Here is a 17,387-nt window from a genome sequence, read left to right on the forward strand (position 1 = left end):
GTATTAGATAACTGAAAATTGACCTGCAGTCAGTTCCCCCAATTTATGTTCTGAGAAACAAAACAAAACAAAAAATGTTTTCCCATTTTTCTTCACCACTTCGCATTGCCCTGTTTCCACGGGTCCTTCGTGCTATGTTCTTAATAATTTCAGACAGCTGTTGGATTGTACTGTTGTCATAATACAGGGGAAAATGGTGTGTGTATGTTGAATTGGGTGGGAATGTAGTGGGGAGGGTGAAAGAGGAAATCCCTGAGCTCAGGGAAATGTATCATGAAAAATTATTTTTAAAAAGAATAGTTAAACTAAAAATATAAAAATTTCAATTATTCTGACATTTAAATCTATAAGATCTAGCTTCAGAATGACCAGTAAAACATGATTATTTTCCTACAAATATCCCTAAATAGTGACAATTTCTCTCATCAAATATTATATGAAAATGCTATCCATATTACAATCAGCGTAAAAATGTAATTTTTGAGTTTATATCTTGCTTCTACAGAATCTTAACTCTTCTTTTTGTTAAGAGATGTGTTTATTTATTTTAAAGTAAAAAATCCAGGGAGAGAAGAGATACAGAGAAAGACCAACCTCCCATCCACTTACTTATCTCCTAAATGGTCTCGACTGCTGGAAGCCTCATCCAGATTTCTCACATGACGTCCAGGGGCCCAAACACTTGGACCATCCTCTGCTGCTTTCAGCTGATGTATTAGTAAGGGGCTGGGTCTGAAATAGAATGGCCAGGACATGAACTGTTACCCATATAGGATCGGGGCATTGTACGCAGTGGCTTTACACACTGTGCCACAATACCATCCTCCAATTCTTCTTTCTAAATGGTTCTTTTTATGGTGCTTTGTTAACAGTGGATTCTCAGATAATTGCTGTCAGATTGATCATTTAAGAGAATTTATGCTCTGAATCCTAACAAATATGAAGGTACCAGGCATTTAATAAATAATGTGAGTTAATAAGGGAGATGTGGAGAATCAGGGGAGGCTGAAGGAGACCTTTCTGTTCAATGTAATATGTCTCTTTCCTTCTCTTGGCCCACCCCAAGCATTTTTGGTTAACTTAAAAAAAATTTGGTTTTGTGTAATTTGCTTAATTTGAATCACAAATTTCATGTTTCTTTTCTCCAAATCTGCAAATTTATTAGCCCTTGGCTGAATTGGAACAGGTAACTAGTGTTTTGATTATTTAAAATACATGAGTGTTTCTTTGTTTTGGGTCAAATATGTAGCTTCCTTGTATTTACCAAAAGCTATGGATCCAATATTGAATAGCACTGAACACCAATGTGTCAAGACTGCTTTTTCTATTTTTACATTGTAAGGTTTGTTGATGCAAACAGAGCTCAATACTGACAACAGTTTTGATACCATCGACACAAAAAAGATAGAAATTCACTGCTCCTTGAAAACGGAAACTGGCGGAATTTTTAATGTGGTTCTGAAGTACAGTGACCCAGCAGCCTGTTATCACTATCACACTGCTATTGCCACACATTTTCCATTACAGAACTCCACCTGGATCTCACAAAAACAATTTAAGATAAACAGAGTGGGGTTTCAAACTCACACTTGCACTGATAAAGTAACTGAAGTTCAGAAAAAAAGAAATGATCCATGAGCACAAGGTCAGTGTATGGCATTCTGAGAGCCTGATGTGCTGTGCTGGGGTCTCACCCCAGGAATCCCTTGTAGCATTCCAGACCTGGGAAATCAACTAATCCCAGGGAATCAGTGTGCGGGACAGAAAACAGCATGGTGTTACTTTTCCAGCCTTTCTCATTTCCTTATTTGTATTCATTTGTGTTAATACTAGGACAGAGACAGAAGTCAAATGAAATAAAAACCATCTGAATCTCACTGAATCCCCCAATATTTAATTTAGAAGCTTGGCATTTACTAAGTGTTGCCAAATGCCAGTGAGGTAAAGGGGAAAACGTTTGTCAGAAAGATCTTGTTACCCATTCCACCTCTTTTTTCCTCTTGGTTTCATTTTGTGTCTAAATCTTTACTGAAGAGCAAATCTGGGAAGAGTTCCCAGTGGAAAATAATTTAAGGTTAAAGGTTTTCCATTTTCTGCAAAACTGATATTAAAGCTGAGGGAATTGGGCCATACATGATACCCTAATGTCAAAAGCCTCACCTTGCATCTGCCTAGACCCCGTATGTGTGCTAGTTCTTGCTCCGGCTGCTCCACTTCTCATGCAACTCCCTTGTTATGACCTGAGAAAGCAGTAGATGATGGCCCAAGACCTTGGAACCCTGCATCAACATGGGAAACTAGGAAGAAGCTCCTTGCTATTGGATTCAGATTGGCTCAGTTCCAATCACTGCAGCCACTTGGGGACCAACCCAAGGGATGTTGTAAGCTCCTTCTCTCTGTTTCTCCTTCTCTCTCTGCATCTGCCTTTCCAATAAAAATAAATAAATGTTTTCAGAAGCATAAAAGCTGAGGCAATGTCAACTTTGGGCATGTGCCTCTGGTCATCACACTTCCATATACAGCATTGTGTTTATTATGCAACTTCCCTTCTGTGGTCATTGCTGGCATCGTCTCAGTCTCCTGGCCTGACTTTTCCCAGGTGGCTGGCTTGATTCTACCCCACACTGTGTTCACCAGATACCCAATCAAGTTAATAACACAGACTCCATAAACTAATGTCTTTTCTTTACTTGTTTGTGAATCCATCTGAGATGGCCTCCATGTCCAAGGATTTCATGCATTGGACCACTGAACACCCACAATGGAGTTCTTGAGTAAGACCTTTGAAAGCAGAAACAGAATCACCTTAGTGACATTACCTAATTCTTCAACTAACATTTGAAAGTCTCATCAATTACACATGCATCAGCACTGTTTGGTTACATGGGTAAACCTCACAAAAATATATGAGCTTGTAGAAAGGGCTCTAAGCTGACCTCTTTTAAATCATATTCTGGGCTTCATCTCATGCATTGTTTTCCCTTTTTTAAATGAGTTTTTTCCTCACTTTTCCTTCATAAGCTATTTGCTGGCTTTCTATAAGTTATTGCCATTGAATTAGCTTTTAACAGAGTTGATATATAAGTTTGTTATTTAGCGATTGAATCCATAATTAATCCTAGAAAAGCTGGGTGAGGGTCTTGCCAGTGGGTTGCCTTTCCTCCAGGTTGTAGCATTATTCATGTTGAAGGCAAACAGACAAACGCAGAGCACCAGGAAAAATGAGGCCAAGCAATGTGGGAGTGTGGGCTTTGGTGCTGGAGACAAAGTGGTAAAATGTCCGCAGGTGAGCTCCGTTCTGAATTTCAGGGTCGACTCTCATCCTGCAGTAACTAGGATGAAAATTGTTATTTTATTTCTGATCCATGTTTAATGATAAATCAACACATATACCTTTATCTGTGGCTGTAAGGCAAGTTGAATTTAAACAAAGGACAACTCCTCAGAATGCCTGAGCCCAAGACTCACAGTTCTACATTTTTTCTCTCTCTCTTTGCCAGATGAAAAGGGGTTTAATCTTTATAATGTTCTGACAGATAATATTCAGGACTGAGAAAATCTGATCCCTGATTTTTATCCTTGTTATCAAATATACATTAATCCATCTCTGTTGCTTGCCTGGTTTAAAGGCAGAGACAACAGCAGCAAATTTCCTGAAATCAGCTGCTAAAAGCTGACAAAGATGACAGTTGACGGCCCTGTTTCTTCATTTCTATCCAGACTTGCCTGAGAAGCTGGAAGCTCTGCCAGTCTGATCGGTGACGCTAGTGCTACCTCCAAGATAGATTCTTTTTCTCTCCTCCAGGAGTTCCACTGGAAAAAAAAATGATTTCTCCTGCAATGTGTCCAGGCCTGGGGCAGAACAGAAGTGAATATTTTTATTCTAGGCACCTTGAGCTACAGGTCACTTTGGAAACCAGCTGAAATAGCCTGCAATCTGAGGTTACTTTGACATAGATAATGACTTAAATTTCCTCTGGGTTTAGAATGTACACTTGCAATTCTGTAAATTAGCTCTCATTATCCCTGCAGATTTCTGCCTTTTGAGCTTTTAGAGTAGTGGATTTCTAATAAAACTCAGGTTCCTACATCCTCAGCAACTGAGGTTCAATCCCCTGCAGGATGCAGGGATTCATGTGTCCATTTGCAGGTGTAGTGGGACTGATAGTGAAATAAACAAGTGAAGAATGGCTTGCTTATATCTGGAAGAAATTGTGCTGGATTTCAGCCACATGGGCCCCATTTAATCCTTCCCAAAGCTTCACCAGAGCTAGGCAAAGAGCTGACGGAGCAAAGGGGATACCGGGGCTGGAGATGGACATGGTTGCCATCGTCGTTTTGTCCTTTTCTGTATATTCCTGTGCTGTGCAAAACAAAGACAAGCAAATGAATTTGATCCAAATTTCATATGCTTTGCCCCATGTTTTGTGAGTAGTTTTAATATTTAGAATCTGTACAGTGAGTCTTCACCAATGTAAAATTTCTGTCAGCAACAAATGTGTTAGGAGCATGAATGGCAAATCTTATTTTCATCACATGTAATCCCCAGCTTGAAAGTCTGCTAAGGTGCCATGGGAACTGCCTGTGCACAGATATGACCATCTTTACAGAGACTGGATGCACAGAGACCATCCTTATATGGGGCTGCCTGGACTGCTTTCAGAGGACACGGGTATCCCTCCATTGAATAAATCATTCCTGCTGCTTAACAACGTTTAAGACTGAGACATGCCTTCTCATGAAGAACTTGCTTTGGGATTGACCTGCGGTTGCTATTTCTGCAGTAAGAAACAGAAGGCTTTGTCTTGCTGGATCACATGCAAATTCTTCTATAGTGGGAGAATTCATTACATGGGGAATGCACAAATGCGCTGAGTGCTTCTCCCAGTTGTGTTTCTTCTTCCCCCCTCCCTCTAAGCTCCGAGATTTCCAATCTGATTGGGTTGGAGTTCTGTGCTCCCTCCCCTCTGGGTGACGGCCCTTCACACTAGATGGCAGTAATACCCCAGTTTGAGAGGCTATGTATGTCTTCCCTTCCCCCAACAGGCAGTTTTTTTCTTGTTGAAAGCAACATGGAATAAAACATGCAAATAAAATCCCTTCATTTCGTACAAAGTTCATTCAGAAAAGCTAATGTACAATTAAAGCTGCTAAGGAAACAAGACATGTTAAATGATATTTAAAAAAAAATAACCACAGGTGTTAAGATTCTGGGGAGGGATGGGTGCAGTGGCTGGTTTGTTTCTTTGTTTGTTACTGTTGTTTGTCAGATAGAGTTTAATTGCAGAAGGAAATTTGCTAAGGCCTAAAGTCTAAGCACAACAGTCCTTCTGAGGAAAAAAAAAATCCATCCTTCTCATGCTTAGGATGTCTCAAATCCTATGCTTCTTCCAGCATCCTGGCTTGGTTTTTCTGCAAAAAAATAACCTGAATTTTCTAGATGGAGAGGTTCAGATGCAGGCTTGGAGTCTCATGGATACAATTGTTACCCATTTGTGGGGGTAGGATGGTCAGAGGGAAAACCGAAGTAAACTAGAAGCTCTGGTTATCGTGTGTGTGTGTGCGTGTGTGTGTGTGTGAGAGAGAGAGAGAGAGAGAGAGAGTGTGAGAGTGTGTGTGTGGTTTGTGTGTGAGTGTGTGTGTGTGTGTGCAGATCTAGAGATTTGCTAATGATTCAGAAGAGAATCAATTGCATTTCTGAAAAATAATCTTGGACAGCAAATCCAGACACTCAGAACACGCTGTTAGGTGAGAGATATCTGGGAGTGATCTAGAAAACATGGCTCCATTTTGACAGGCAGTAATTTTTGTGAAAAGTATAGTAGTAAATGATAGATAGATAGATAGATAGATAGATAGATTCCAAAATGAATTTGGAATCCAACACTTAGCTTGATGGTATAAGTCATATTTTTGTTCTCACCCTTCACAGCATAGGCTTCATACTGACTTTCACAAGTCAAATGCTCTTGTTTTAAAGGAAAGTAAGGGCTCAACTCAGGTTAGTACACAGATCACTGAAGCAGCAGCGTAAGAAACAATGTGAGTTCATGAGCAAATATGAGGAATGTTACTCAGCTGCATGTGAAAATGCTTACTGAATTATTTATAGATATTGTTTTACCAGGGAGCTCAAGGTCATCCTTGGACTCCTGGGCAATGGCTCAAGTCCGGAGAGGCCTTCCTGATAATCCCTGCTGACAGCTTCTTGGATTGTGTTGGTGTTCTCAGAGCAGATGTATTTTCCATCTTGGAAGTTACAGTGAAAAACTTTTTGTTGAAATTAGTTAGCTACTCTTTCATCCAACTTGATCATGACTCATTAATTTTGATCCGAAACAGCACCTTGGGGTAGTGGAGTTGTGTGTTGGGATTCTCTCTAAACTCTCTGAATTCTCCTACTTAGAGAAATACACCACTAATCTTTCCTTACAGCAACTCCTCCCAGTCTTCTACTCCTTGCCAACGTTTCCAGTTATACCGGTATCCTAAATAAAGTATACTCAATAGTGGTGTGATTGATTAGAAAAATACAATTTGATATTTTACTTAGAGTTCTAGTGGAATTTTTCAGTGGTTATTAGAATTAGTGTATATATATATATATATATATATATATATATATATATGACACAACATGTCAAAACTGAATGCCTCTTAACTTGTCACCCATATAGGGCCCCTTAAGATATCTTTCCCTGTGCATTCTCATGTTTCATACAGAAGTTACTCACTTGTTTGTTCACATAGTCAATGAGCATGTTATTGAGGCCCTGAACTCTTCTAGCACTCCATGGGCAGTGCATGTGGTAGAGAATTATTGAAATTGGGCCATTCCCATGGAGGCAAAAAAAGGTGGGGAGAGGGTGTATTATTTGTGGAGTATTAAAAAAATAATGGCAACCTTAATAAATGCAGGTCTAGTTCCTATCAAAACTATGCACTAGCAGTTATAAACAGTGTCAGTAATAAAACAGCTTCCCCTGCCAAGCAAACTCCTTTTCACTCCTGCTTACCCTACCCCCATCCAGTGAAGGTGCTGAAAAGAGAAAATCTTGAAGCCTTCACCATGGCTTAAAGTGGCCGTGTTTTTTCAATTTAGGCATGTTTGTGATAAAACAAACATTCTCTTATTTTGCCTTTTTATAATCTGTTCCAGGTATAGTCTCTCTGTCTCTCTGTCTCTCTCTCTCTCACCACGCTTTTGTCATGGAGGTTTAAAATAGTATTCTTATCAGTGCTGAGAATTAGAGCGGTGCAGTACAGTTAATATGAATACAAAACAGTACTAAATTGCTTTGGCCTTTACCAAAAACCTTGGGATCACATTCATACCTTTGGATCTTGTCTACATTCAGGAGTGTAGATCTGAATTTAGAGAATATAACAGAAATTGTCCATTTGGATAAAATTGGATAAAATCAAAACATTCAGAAAGAGACATCCCTATTTATAAGAAGTGAAATTCAGGAGATTAGAAAGTGGAAGACCATTTGACAAAGGACAACTGACATGGATTTATCCCCAAAGTTGATATGAATCAGTACAGCCCCTGAACATGCATGCAGGACATATCTCCTTTGATTAAATACCTCCTCATGAAGATGATTTGAGGGCAATTAAGAAGATCAATGATGGAGTTCATAGTGAAGCCAATTTGTGAATGCAAAGCAGAGTTGCTATCAACCTTGCAGTCCAGAAAGTGTATAAACTTGATCCAGGATTAGAAGCGCAGACTCTGCAGTCAAACAAGCTAAGACTTGGGACCTGACACATCACTAATAATGGGTGGCATTGTTCATTACTCTGTAAGATTCAGTCTTCTTCTTATAATTTGGTGCACAGATAGTTCTAACGATAGAAATTAGGGAGGTGCCATGAGGTTTACAAGGTTAAATGCAGGTGAAATCTTACCTCAGTTCTTGGCAAAATGGACAATTCACTGTGTCTGAGATCTTTGATTCCACGGAGGTTTCAAGTGCGTAGTGAGTTTTCTGGCTCAGCTGTTAGTCAACAGCAGCTGCACAAGGCTTCTTACACATGCTCATTTAAGCACTTCATTGAATCCTACTGTCTTTGTCCATTTACTCACACCTTGATCCCATTCATTTGATCTGGCATCAGTTGTTTAAGAACTGTGTTATGCCTCTCACCTGTGCAAAAGTATTATAGGAGTGGGTGTTTGGCACAGTGTGTAGGACACCATTCTTGGACCCTCATCCCATATCTGAATACCTACAGTCAAGTTGTAGCCTGAGTTTGAGTTCCAGTTCTGCTTCCAACTCTAGCTTCCTGTTACTGCATTTACAGGAGGCAGCAGATGATGGTTCAAGTATTTGGATCACTGGTTCTCAAGTTGGAGACCTAGACTGAGTTCTCAGATACCAGCTTCAACCTGGTCTTGGACGTTACAGGTATTTGACTAGCAAATCAGCAGATGTAATATTAATTATCAATCTATCTATCTATCCAGTCTCCCTTTTAACTAAGCAACTAATTAACTAAGATAATAAAATCTGCAGAATTAAGCTCCCAGTATGATGAATGGTAATTTTTTTACAAGCACAAAAAGCACAAAGTGGAAGAAGTATGGGATGAAGTGAGAGATGTTTTCATGGGAGGTGAATGATTTGAACTTAGCCTCTAATTCTAAGTTGGGCATGAGGAGAGAGGCCAAATATCTGGGCTCCACTTGGAACTGGTGGAAGGGCATAAGCATAGCTATGGACAGAATCATGAATAACAATTTGAACTGAATCTGGAAATGTCAGCAAGACTGCTCACAAAGCTGTGCTGACTTAAAACCAGACGTCACTTGAGATTTGAGAGGCTCAGCTTTGCAACTGAGGTGGCAGAACTGACTAGTATCTGCAGTTGAAACTTGAGTTCATGGTTTCAAGCCAAGACTAAAATTGGGGTTGAATCTGGACACAATTCTATATAAAGATGAAATATATAACTGTACGGATGCATACATTTCAGAGCATACAAACTCTATTCAAGAGCTTCTATCTTTCTCTTTGTACTCCTATACATATGTGTGTATAATAATATATATATAAATATATATTATATACTCATGCACATAGGGATGTATTGCACACTACAGCCTCGTGCCCCTTAGTTGTACAAACACATTTTGAAAAATCTGTTTATATGATTCCATCGTTGTATGAACATTGCAGAATACACTCACCCAAATAATGAATGATATAAGTCAACCTGACTCAATATGATCCATTGATGCAATGAAGCTATAATGGTACAAGAGAGATGCTTGACTCTACATCACATGATTGACTATTATACATATATATATATATATACAATATATATCTTTCTTTTTAAGTAGGAGAACAAGCTAAAGTGATGATGAAGTATGGTTAGTAAATAAACCAATTAACAACCATGTATTACTGCTATCAAGTGTCATATTCTATACATATATGCTGTACTTTTACTCAACTGATGGTTGTACTCAACAGTGTGTTCAGGTGATTAACACTGAAAATGCACACACATGTAATACACTGTGCTACAGTATCACTGTGATAACGATGTCACTCAGCAAGAATTTTTTTCAACTCTGCTATAATCTTATGGCACCATCATCATGTAAGTGTTCCACTACTAGCGAAAACATTGCCAATCTGCATATGACAGCATACATATTCAGAACAGAAAATTATATCATTATACAATATGCTGATCAATATGTCTGTTAAACTCAATGATCAAAATATTAAATAGCAGTTATTGAGCCCATATACTGTCCCAAACACTCTATGGTTGATACTTAATGGAAAGAAAAATATTACCGTTGAGGTGAAAAGTGGACTGGGTTCAAGGAAACCAGGACATTGTTCCCAACATGTACAGATAAATTGAAGCATCAAAATCTGAAATGTGGTAGCAGACAGTAAAGGTGGAAATGAATGTGAAGGATTGTGATGGTTAAAAAGAAGACAATGACTTCACCTGGAAGCTGACCAAATAGAAGAACCTCTAAGGAGGAAACATTAGCAAGTACTTGTTAGGAAGTTGTAGTCATAAGAGACCTTGGAATGTTTGTAAGCTGTAATGTTTTTATTATAATCGATAAAATATTATTTTACTTTTTCACATAATTCTTCATAAAGAATACATGGTGGGAGGGATGGGTGTTTGGTGTCAGTTGACATGTTGCTTGGGATGATCACATGCCATATGTTCCGATCCCATAAATGGCCAAGCCATGCCAGCTCTTGATGGTGTGAACTCTAGGAAGCAGCAGGTGTTGGCTCAAGTGCTTGAATGCCTGTCACCTGCATGTGAGAGCAATATTGAGTTCCAAGCTCCTGGCTGTTGCAGACTTATGGACTTCTGGCTATTGTGGATATTTGAGAGTGAAGCAGTAGATTAGCCCTCTCCCTCTTGTTCTCTTCTCTGCCTTTCGAATAAATACTTGAAAAAGTTTTTGACCTCCTGTTGTGTATTAGCCTCTCTATTGTGTTTTGCTTTAAATAATCATTTGCCACTCCTTCTCTGACTTTGTCTTCCACCCTTGTTTTCAGGCAGATGAAACGGAAAACACAGCTACTACTGGCTTATTCGTTCATCCCCATATCCACTCACCCTCAGTACCCAAAAAATCAGGGCCCAGTTACCTGGACAAGGAGCTTCTCCCTCCCTACCTGCCTCCCTGCCTTCCTGCCTTACTGTCTCCCTTCCTTCCTTCCTTCCTTCCTTCCTTCCTTCCTTCCTTCCTTCCTTCCTTCCTTCCTCCCTCCCTCCCTGCCTTCCTCCCTCCTTCCCTCTCTCTTCCTTCCTTCTTGCCTTCCTTCTTATCTCTCTCCCTTCTTTCTTTCTTCTTCCTTTTTTCCCTTCTTTCCCCCTTCCTTCCTCCCTCCCTTCATTCTTTCATTCTTTCATACCTTCTGTGATTCTTCCCGCTCTTTTTTTCCTTGTTCCTTCTTTCCTCCCTACTTCTTTCTTTCTTTCTTTCTTTCTTTCTTTCTTTCTTTCTTTCTTTCTTTCTTTCTTTCTTTCTTTCTTTCTTTCTCTCTCTCTCTCTCTCTCTTTCTTTCTTTCTTTCTTTCTTCCTTCCTTCCTTCCTTCTTTCCTTCTTTCCTTCCTCTTCTTCCTCCACTTTCTGCTTCAATGCTGTTTCTCCTCCTCTTCTTCTTATTGTCATGATAATCATTTTTCTCTCCCAAGAAGTACTAGTCAGTTTACAGAGGTTAGCTGAAGAAGCCTGTATACTATGTCCTGAATGTTCTACAAATTTCACAACATTTCTCTTAAATGGGTCAGAATCTTTTCTAAATATTGTAAAGTGAAATTTGAACACAATCAACTAGGTCTTGGAAAAAGTGCTCTCATTGTAACAACAATCCATGTCAGTCAGCATCTGAGACTGACATTGTCACAAGTAGCTTGATGAAGTCAGGAAATAGTAACAATATCCTTCTGCACCTGAAGCCCAAACTGGGATCATAAATTAACGTTCTTTTTTTTTTTTTAAAGATTTATTTATTTTATTACAAAGTCAGATATACAGAGAGGAGGAGAGACAGAGAGGAAGATCTTACATCTGATGATTCACTCCCCAAGTGAGCCGCAACGGGCCGGTGCTGTGTCGATCTGAAGCCAGGAAACTGTAACCTCTTCCAGGTCTCCCACGCGGGTGTAGTGTCCCAATGCATTGGGCCGTCCTCAGCTGCTTTCCCAGGCCACAAGCAGGGAGCTGGATGGGAAGTGGAGCTGCTGGGATTAGAACCGGCGCCCATATGGGATCCCGGGGCGTTCAAGGCGAGGACTTTAGCCGCCAGGCCCTAAATTAACGTTCTTAAATCTTTGCTTCTCCCTCCTTCTCATTATTCATTTGATATTCATAGAAATATTGTGGTCATTTATTTCTCCACTTCACAGCCTACAGCTGACCTTCAACTGAAGTAGACAGTGGAAATACGTAACACAGAATGAACAAAGGGTAGAGTGATATTTTTCCTAAACTGGTGACTTCCAAGGAGAAGAGCTAATTTTTAAGGATAGCAAACACTGCTGAGCATCAAAGAACTGAATCATCCTTAATATACAGAGAAGCTTTTGACTCCACTGCCCTTGATCTTTTGACTTTTTTTTTCTACAATTTCAATCCAACTTACATTCTAGAGCAACTAATAAAAGAGTTTTAGGCAAGATGATCAGCCAAATTCAAGGCTGTGATCTGATTGGTTTCTCACTTTTATGACTCACACTTGAGAAATTTCAAGATACTTCTAGAAGGTAGGTTGTGTGTAGCAAAAGGGAAAGTTAACAAGCATGAAATGTAATCTGGGTGATGATCAAATCAACATCAACGGAGAGGGTCTTTTTATTCAAGTACACAAAGAGATTTTGAAAAAAAAATTATATCGCTAATAGAGGTGGAAACCCTAATGCTGAGGGATTATTTTAGAACTTTCATCCAATGAAAACAGGAGAGTTGGTGTGAACTTCACAAAGCTAATGATTTAAGTAAATAATTAAAGGAAAATTATCCAGACAGAAAATATCCAGAGGAAAGTCCTTGGAAGGAAACGTGTCTGGCTATTTGGAGAAGAGGGTGCTGACACTGGGTTAGAATAAAAAGCATTCCGATTTGGAGGTGAGTGATACAGGTGATGGAAGGGGATTGTAAAGACATTGGCTTTTATGCTGAGGGATGCTTTCTGTTGAAGACTGATGCACATGTGTGAACGCTATGTACCTCACAGGCTGGGAGTGATGTAGTGCAGAGGAAGCTGTGTGGAATCCAGGATCATCATGACTGCACTCTAAGGTGAGGTGTAAAGGAATCATAGCAAACATAGTTTAGTGGACATGCTTTTTCTCCGCTGAAACCTAGCTATAAAAATAAACAGGCATTACATACATCATAACACATCAATCTTGGCTCAGAGGATTGTTCTGATTTACTTGTACTTCGAATAAAAACAAATGGATAAACATGTATGATATACTTGTCTAAGACTTAACAACAAAACATTTCATAAGCAAACAATGTTTATGCATTAATTGTTGTCTAAATCACTGACAAAGTCAAACCTATAACTCTCACCATGGCAACAGGTGAAGCAGAGAAAAATTGGTACTAAGTTTTGGGCTCAAAAACCCTGAGGGATATTGACAAGCTGAGGGAAAACTAGAGAAGAGCAAAAGAGATGATTAAAGAGCTATCAAATGAGTCCCTGAGAACAGATGGAATGCATTGAGACAATTTAGTTTAGAAATGGTGTGATTAAATAGGGGCTTTCTAACACAATGAGAAAATCCACACTGTTACTTAACTGTTAGTAGTGACCCGCTTTTCCCCCCAATAAGAAATAATTAGTAAAATGTGGGATCTGAGTGATTTGAGCTAAATTTTGTTAAGGGAATTTGTCAAAGAATAAAGATGCAATGGGTGCTTAAAGTGAAAAACTGTGTTATCTTTTTGGTTTATTTATTATTTTGAAAGGATAATAGATTCATACCATTGAGAAGCAAGCACAGGGATTGAAAATAGACCATTCCTAAACCCATTACAGTAGATTACTTCTCTAACTATAGCAAGTGTGTAAGCCTTGGATCTTACTTGACATTGACTAACTTTTATCGTAAGCTTAGTGTTGATTGGTGTAGGAAATCTTGTACCTTTTCCCCTCAAAAGAAGTCTGTAGAATGTTACATGCTTGGTGTTTTATATCCACTTATAACCAGACCCACTAAAATATCACAAAATTTGTGGGGTTTTTTTAAGGAAGTATTTTATTTTTTATTGGTAGACAATGTAGACTTCTCTGATATATGAAGCCAGACTATTGGTATAGATTACTTCTTCAGGGATTATAACTAATTCTATACTTAGCATCTTCAAATAGATTTTTGTAGAAAAAACCTGAAATAATCAACTGACTTTTGCTTATTTATTTGTTAAAGAATGCTTCAATGAATAGTTAATGCCATATTATGGAAATCTATTTTTCAAGTCCAAAGGAAACAGTTCAGCTGCAAAGCTCATAAAAGGAATATTCTACACAATTCATCTCAAAGCTTGAATAATGTTTGATTTCTTCCAAACCAAATTTTCTACAGCTTAAGCAAACCCAAACTTCTTTGAAAACCTAACTCTTATTGTTTGCCTTTACATTTCTTTTATTGGCAACAAAGAACCTGAAGTCTTCATAAAACTGGGAGTTTACTCAAACACAGTGATGAAGAAACTGGACCAACCCTTGGAGAACTGTTTGCCAAGAAATTTTGGAATGATTGCATTTCAAGCATTGCTCCATTTATGGGATAAAATTAAATGTCTGTGGAGCAAAACTGCTATACCTCATCATTGGTTTGTGCTTTGTGCAATCTTAAGTGAAATTAGGTTTCTTATTAATGAAACAAATAAATCTGAATTTATTTTCTGAAAAGACGAGATACGGATTCCAGTAATAGTGTTTTAAAATACACTCTTGTGTACTTACCTACATTACAGCATTACAAAGCAATAAAAATTTTGGCCATCAAAAGCGATTTTGTTAATTTCACATTGTGCACCTATAAATAGCTAAACTTAGCCTAGACAATGTAAGTCTTTGAATCTCCTTTATTCACTTGTTCTTTTCACTTAATTTACTATGATATTTAAACATTAGAGGAAAGCAGAATTTTTTACTTTTTAAATATTTTCATTTGAAAAGAGTGGGAGAGAGAAAGAGGGAGGGATGAAGAGAGAGGGGAGCATCTTCCATCTGCTGGGTGACTACATGAAGAACTAATAGCTAGGGGTTGAATTTTGCTGAAACTTGGAACCAGAAAAATAATCTGAGTGTGCTTCAAGCTTGGCAAGAACCCAGGCACTAGGATATTACCTGCTGCCTCCCAGGGTCCACATAATTAGGAAGCTATCCTTGAAAATGAAGTAAAAAATTTAAGCCAAGCACTCCAAATAGGGTGTAAGCATTCCAATTTTCGTTTGAACCACTATGTCAAATACTGATACTGCAAAATATTTTTATTGCATTAAACTTATTTTTGTGAAAGCTGAAAAAAATTTTAAATCATGAGATGAATAAATGAAAGAAAACAAAACACACTCATTCTACCTTTCCCTACCTACTGTTCAAATACCTCTTTTTGAGAACTGAAGAAGACAGTCACCCACTGCCAGTCATGGCAATATTGCAGAGGGCGCTCCTAAGAGGAAAGTCTGACTACCGGCCTTTTCCACACAGCCTCCTTTTCTGCAGTGGCCCGTTGTCAAATGCTTGAAAAGGATGTTTCTAAGATAACTCTGAATTCTGTTCAATGTCTCAGCCTAATGTGGAAGAAACCTGAGCCTTTCTGCATGTAATGTTGATCGTGATAATAATTCACTTAAAAACATTTTATTCCACACTTGTGGGATAAATAAATAAATAAGGTTACTCCTGTAAAATTATGGTCACCGACATTTTTGCTTCTGAAATTTTCAGAGATGTGCTGTCTCCCAGTAAGGCTCCTTTTGGAGCAAAATTAAATGTCCACTCTTATCAGCTGCACATGCTTCTGTGCGGTCATGCCCACAGAGCTTAACCTACACAACACTGTTCTGTCAACTACAAATCTCCTCTCTTTTAATCTTTGAGTGTGTTTAGAAATATGAATGTGGCACTTTCACAGGTAAGGCTGCAAATTGGAGGCATACCATGCAGTAGAAGACAGGAGATCGCAGAGAGAAAAGACAGACAAAGTCTAGGCACTTGACTCAACTGACTAATAGCATGATCCCAAACTCAAAGTAATTCTTTAGTTCATTATAGCATTGGTTTTACATATTGAGAGACAGAAGAAACAAATCCGACTTTTTATCTTTTGGGTAATGGAATTTTACTGTATTTTCAATTATTCACAGTAAGAATTAGCACCAGACTGTACATGTCACTGAGATCAATGCAATGCAAATGAATTTTTAAAAATCTTGTAACCTCCAGAAATTTAGGCTGAAGGGCACAGATGCAGAAACAGGAAGGACAGCGTGTTACTTGTTACATGGATGCTCCAGAGAGACAGAAAGTCGTCGGATGCAAGGCTCCTGGGAGACTGCCAGATCTTTCCACAGTAAGATTTGACCTGGACAGAATCCAAGAGATATCTAGATGTACCAGGATGCAAATGTAATTCACACAGGAGAGTTGGGTATTGCAGGATTAGGGTAGAGTCAGGAGGGAAGCAGTGATTGGAAAATGATGAAGGGGAAAAATGAATGTGTCCAAAAAACATGAAGGCGTCCAGTTCTCCACTGTCTCTATCAGAACAATGCTTTCATGATGTGTTTATCAAATGTCTGAAGGAGGAGTCTAAGGCGATCATGCACATGCACTGAAAAATCTTGACTTGGGAGGTTTAAAAGTGAACCTTACATGTTCTTTGCTAAGTATACTTGGGATTGATAGGTGGGGTATAAACCAAATCTTGTGTGTTTATGTGTTTTTGTTTTGTATTAACTGAAACAGATTGTTTTTTGAAAGTCAGAGTTAGAGAAAAGGAAAGACAGAAAGACACACACAGGGAGAGAGGGAGAGAGGGAGAGAATGACAGAAAGAAAGAGAATAAGAGAGAGATCTTGCATCTGCTTATTTGCTCCCCAGATAGCCTTAGGGCTCTGAGCTTCCTTGTCTGTCTCTGGCCACCACCCTCTGCTGCTTTCCCAAGTGACCAGAATGGAACTGAAGAAGCAGTGACTCAAACAGGCACCCACACAGGAGACAACTATAGCCACTACACTTAAAAACCAGCTCTATCATAAATCGTCTAAGAAGTGTTTGTAGATACCAGATGAAGACTATCAGACAGACAGACAGACACACACACACACACGCATACAAATCTGATTATATGTTTTTTATTCTTTAACCTTTACTTTCACTTTCTGTGAAATAGAAATTTTATGATGGGAAAGTGAATTGAATTATGAGGATGTGATACCATATTTATAAGGATGAGATTAGCAAACTATAGGCATACATAAATATTGTGGAAATAATTAATTTGGAGATGGGAGAATTATATTCAATCATTTTAAATACATTTATGCTATTTTAAATAAATTCCTTTTCCAGTTTGTAAACCCTTTATAATAATATAGTTAGAGTGCAAAATAAAATGTATTTTAGTGAATTTTGATAAATTGTGATGTTTAATAAGCTGGTTATAAATCTTATTTCTGTATTTAATAAGGTATTTACTACCATTTATTAGAGAAATTCAGAAATAAAAATGTTTCATTAAGGAAACTTAGTCTCTACTATTTCTACACAATACGTACATGCTCATTCATTTTTGGCTTTGTTGATTCTGGTATTAGTTCTCCTATTTTCACTTCCAGTGTAGAAGTTGCTATAGCCTTACAG

At 38.4% G+C, this 17,387-nt stretch overlaps 1 long non-coding RNA gene across 1 annotated transcript in view; it reads right to left on the reverse strand.

Annotated features, from left to right (window-relative positions):
• Positions 1 to 9,487, reverse strand: part of LOC131481868 (uncharacterized) — a 36,365-nt gene extending 26,878 nt beyond the window's left edge. Inside the window, exons 1-2 of the long non-coding RNA XR_009246598.1 lie at positions 9,328 to 9,487; positions 7,915 to 8,135 (exon numbers count right to left, since the gene is read on the reverse strand). This is a non-coding gene — a long non-coding RNA (uncharacterized LOC131481868). The remainder of the gene's footprint in view (positions 1 to 7,914; positions 8,136 to 9,327) is intronic.
• Positions 9,488 to 17,387: the final 7,900 nt, after the last annotated feature.

Source organism: Ochotona princeps, chromosome 1 (genome assembly GCF_030435755.1).
Source record: "Ochotona princeps isolate mOchPri1 chromosome 1, mOchPri1.hap1, whole genome shotgun sequence".
NCBI classification, from domain to species: Eukaryota; Metazoa; Chordata; class Mammalia; order Lagomorpha; family Ochotonidae; genus Ochotona; species Ochotona princeps.